This window comes from Eulemur rufifrons, chromosome 6 (genome assembly GCF_041146395.1).
Source record: "Eulemur rufifrons isolate Redbay chromosome 6, OSU_ERuf_1, whole genome shotgun sequence".
NCBI lineage: Eukaryota > Metazoa > Chordata > Mammalia > Primates > Lemuridae > Eulemur > Eulemur rufifrons.
Window position 1 is genome coordinate 64420039 of NC_090988.1, and position 5369 is coordinate 64425407.

Here is a 5369-nt window from a genome sequence, read left to right on the forward strand (position 1 = left end):
TACCACCATGTCTAGCTCCCAATATTTAGGGAGAGTAGAAGATAGGCTATACATAAGGCCTCAATGCCAAATGAAGCCAGAGCTATAGGCTATGGAAAATAGCCCTGTAGGCTAGAGTAATGGGAAGATGACATGGATAGGCAGAGATAAAGAAGAAGACATTCTAGGGAAGACATTTTCTGGTGGAGATGTAGTATAACCCCAATATCTTTATTTATCTATTTTTTTTTTTTTTCGAGACAGGGTCTCTGTCACCTAGCCTGGAACTCCTGGGCTCAAGCCATCCTCCTGCTTCAGCTTCCCAAAGTGCTGGGATTACAGGAATGAGTCACTATGCCCGGCCTCCAAGCCCAATATCTTAATGCAGTGGAAAGAACTACAAGATTTGGAATTAGATAAGACCAGGGTTTGAATCCCAGATCTACTCTTTATTGATGGGCATAATTACTTAACCCCCCTTTGATAAGGATAACATCTCAAAAGGCCATTATGAGAATTAAGCTAATTAATTATATTGAGAACCGAGTCCAGTGCCTCACTCCTAGTAGGTGTTCAGTAAATGTTTTTGTGCTTCTCATATACCAAGCCCAAAAGTCCTCACCCCAACAGTAGCTACAGGCAACAGTGAATAAAGGGTGCTGGCTAGAATACTGGGAGAGATTTATGGGGCTAAGCTCTAAGAAGTAGACTGGATGGAGGTAATGCGGGGTGGAAAAGTGGGGCTTCAGAGCCAGGCTGAGATATTCAGACTATGCAGCCTCCACTGCGGGCCATTTTCAATGACTGGTCTTCAGGATCTCATCCTTCCTGGAATCCCTGCCTAAAGCCAGACTGGAGAGAAGGCAGACTACAGATAGGACAGAGGAAAGATTTTTCTCTATTCCCCTGAGTTTCCCCAGACCTGGAGTCAACTGGAGAATGAAGGGGAAACTGGGGTCCCCAAATGGTAAATGAGGACTCTCGAGACCCACGGGGCAGGCTAAAACTGGATGGGGGCTGTGGGACAGAGGGAGATCCTTGATCTGCCCCCCAACATTGCCTCGGCCTCTGCTGGTCAGCCCCAGAGACGCGGTGGTCATCAAGCCACCATCAGCCTGAGAGATACAAAGCCCTCTCCTACTCTAGATCTGGTTTCTCTCCATTGGCTTCTTGCTTTTTGATTCTTCACTTCTCTTTGTTTCTGTTTCAGGTCTCTATTTCAGCTTTTCTCTCTTTGTTTCAATTGTTCTTTCTCTTTTATCCTATCTAAATCATCTAAGCTTCTTTCTCCATTTTACTCACATTTCTCTGAATAACAAGCCACCACTCCCTGGAAATTTATCTTCACATTACTAAAACCCCAAACAAAGCAAAAGAAAAACACAAAACAAAACAAACAACATCCAAAAATCCTGGCTTATTCACAAAAGCATATGAAGCTAAAAGTAATAATTTAGACTCATACCTTTCTACCATAAACCAAAATATCTCTCAGACAGATTAAAGAGTTAAATATATAAAAAGCAAACCACAGAAAAACTGGCAGGAAATTGAATTTACAATTTATCAGATCTTTGAAGGAATGGTAACTTTTAAAGCATTGAAGCAAAAGAAGAAATCACAAAGGAAAAGATGAACAGATTTCATACATAAAAATGTGAGGCTTCTGTACAAAGAAAAGTAACAAGATAAAAAGAAAAAGAAAAATAGACTAGGAAAAAAGTTTGCAGTAAACATTCAAAGCGTGAATATCTAAATTATATCAAGTTCATATCATAAAAAGAAAAATGAAAGCTTGAATAAATAGATATCTTCCATAAGTTGAAATGTAACTATAAATCAACATAAGGAAAAATGTTTAGCTTTTTGTTTTCAGGCATGTGCAAATTAAAACATTAATAGAGGCCATTTCCCTGTCATTATACTAGCAAAAATTAAAACAATGATAATACCCAATGCTTATAGTTAGGTAAATTTACACTTTTAGAACGGTATTTGGCAATAATTATCAAGAAACTTTAAACTACTTGTACTTTTGTCCCTTTGTCCCTTAATTCCATTCCAAGGGATTTAACCTAAGGCAGCAGATTTTAAACTGTGCTCCTTGAGGTCCTAGAAATGCTACAGAATTGTCTGTAGAACTACTAGGAAGGGTATGTAGTAACCAGGGTTTGGGGCTATAAACAAGAGAAACTAACCCAGGCAATGTGCTGGGAAAATTTGGAGGCTCACAGAATCAATGGGAAGCTCACGAACCAGGTTCTGAAAACAGAACAGGAAGGAAATAAGACAATTCCAGAGGGCTAGGCAGCTGGGCCCACACCACAGGTCGCAGAACAAGAACAGTCAGGTGCGTGCAGCACTGCTGCTGAGAGGAAAATGACCTCCGAACACCCCCACACTGTCATATGCTTGTGACTCAAAGACATAAGAAAGAATGTCTGATTGACTGAACCCAGATCACATGCCTCAGGTTTTGCCAGAAAGCAGAAGATGAGGGTGAAGAATCTGGGTCTTTGGCTTCTGAATGGGAGATGGGAACTACCTCCCAAGTCTGCACACAGATGAGGAACCCCAAACAGAAGACTTGGGTACTAACGGCAAGATGATACGGATGCTGGACAGCTGAAAAGCAGGAAATATCTATCTTCTACTGGGTTATACTTAAGAGTGCTGACCACATAAAGCTCTAAGCTCCCTACCCCCACTTCAACCAGAGCAATTGCACTTTCATCAGCTTTTCCAAATGGGCTTCCAGGCAGAGTCTTGGACACATTCTTGGACACCTTTAACACATTTGAAAAGCCCTTGTGACAGCACCAGGAAGGCTGGTTTAATACACATTACAAACTTTTTTTTTTCTTTGCTGCCTCCAAATAGAGAAGTTGGGGCAATACTCGTTCTCTAGCCTCCCTTACAGGTGGAGACGACCATGTAACACAATTCTAGTCAAATGAAACATAAGTCTATGTCTACAAGGGGGGATGTGGGGATGATAAAAGCAAAAAGGCAGACCTGACTGGCATTATCTCATCCTCTTTTCTACCTTGAATGCTGATGTTATGACTGGAACTTCAGCAGCCATTTTGAGAACATAAACATCAGAAAAAGCTCAAGAGAACCAGAGCCAACAGCCACCCACCTCTGATTTCTTGTTATATGAGAACAATAACCCCTTATTTTAAAAGCCATTTTGAGAATGGCTTTCTTTCCTTGCAGCTAAAAGCATCATGTACTGATATATCCCTAAGAGAAAAATCCAAAAGAAGTAAAAATATAAATTGATAAATTGTTCATTATAGAATTTTCCAAACTGGTTAAAAAAAAAGAACTAAATGTAAACATCTATCTATAGGGGAGTGCTTAAATAAATTACAGTCTATCCACTGGATGAACTATTATCCCTATACTAAGCTGGACAATTATTAACTTTATATGCTCATGACATAATAATTAAAACCCTAGAATACATAATTGTATCTATGTTATTGTAGTACACATAGTTACCCAGTCACCTGCAATGGCCACTATCACCTTTTAAGGAACTGAATGACCCAGGCACCTGCTGAGCACAGCAGCCCTACACAACCGGTTCTGTACCACTGTGGCTGAAGGACCCCTCTCTCCACACAGCTTATTGGCTCAGGTGCGGGCAACTGATTAAGAGTCGCCAACATCTTTTGAGAAGCTTGTTGTAAGATTCTCTGCTCAAACAGGGCAAATTGAGCTAATAAGGTTTTTCATCCTTTGGAATCAGAATTGAGGAATACCAAGAGAATCAGGCAAATCACATCAGGAGCTGAAGCTTACAGAATGCATAGATTATATTGACATTGGGCTGTGATTACATGTGTTATAAGGAAACAGAAAACATTAGGCTGAGAAAATAAACAGAGTAGAGCATGAGGAAGTCATCCAGGAGAATGGAGAGAAAGAGGTAGACACAGAAAGAAAGGAAAGCACAAAGAGTAGCTAACTTTAGGAAATTGGCAGTTGGAGTAAAGATCAAGAGTTCTGGAGAGCCTTCTTAGAGCCAGAATAACTTTCCAGGTCCCATCCTACAGGTTTAGCTGGACTCCAGCCCCTTTTGCTGAATTTCAGTGGGACTTGGTTCCCTTTTGGCTAAGTGGTTTCAATTAGACACTGTAGCCAGTGTGAGCATGCATTCCTGGGAGCTACAATAGCCTAACATAGCTGTAGACACAACTATGTAAAAAGCCTCTTTGCATATAGACAGGGACAGCAACACCAACAAATAAAACTAATCGATTTATTAGAGAAGGGAGTCTGTGGGTATTTCTTTTGAAGAATTCATTATTGTTGCTGTAATGCTGTCTTTACGTTAAATAACAATTTTGTTTTAAAACCACTGTGGAACTCCTGGGGTAAAGCCTTAGGCATGTGCATTCTGTTTGACCCTGCAACACTATTTCTAAGAATTTGCTTTAAGAATACAATCAGAGATGAGGCATGAAAATGTTAAGTTCTTGAATACTTATCACAACATGGTTGTAGTAGAAAAAACATGGAAACCATTTAAATGTCAAACAACAGAGTATTGGTTAAATAAATTATGATAGATCCATATAATGTGATGCTGTACAACCATTAAAAATCATATTGTAGAAGAATATCAGTTGGCACAGAAAATGTTCATGATTTACTTCTAAGCAAAACACACAAAAACCCCCTACAAAATAGCAACTGCAATATAATGCCCCCTTTTTTTGAAGAGAGAACAATGTATGCTACTATAGACATAAAAATACTAGAAGGACAGACACTAACTAACACGTTAACCGTGATTGTTCTTGGGTTGGGAGGCAGAGATGATTAGAAAAAAAAATTTGTATTTTTCCTTTATACTCGTCTTTTTTGCTGTTTTTCTACATTGAGTATCTTATGTAATTAAAAGAGGTGGGGAGAGGAGAGGTTTCCCCCTATACTTTTTTTGGTTTTAAACAAAAAACACGCTGACTGCCTGTATGCCTAGGAAACCGATGGCACCGCTCCCGACGTCTGCCACAGCGCCTGTGGCTGGAGAAACCGGGAGAGCTAAGTCCAAGACTTTTGCTCCGAGAGCGAAGTGCGCAGGTAACATAAGGAGGGAGGGCCAGAGGACAGAAGCTCTTTGGACGGATCGGAAGAAGGGCAGGCTGACGCGCGGATGGGTGCCACCAGGCAGCCCTTTCCTTGGCTGCCTCTCGCCCCAACCCCTGCCCAGGCCCGCCCGGGGCGACGCACTGGGATGCGTGACTCTGGAAGGGCACTGAGCCGGAACGTGCCGGGACAGAGAGCGGGCACCCGGTTGCCGCCAGCGCTGCAGACGAAGGGTGCTCACAGGCTGTGCTTTAAGCCTGTGAAAAGCCAAGCAAACCAGGCGGAAGCGG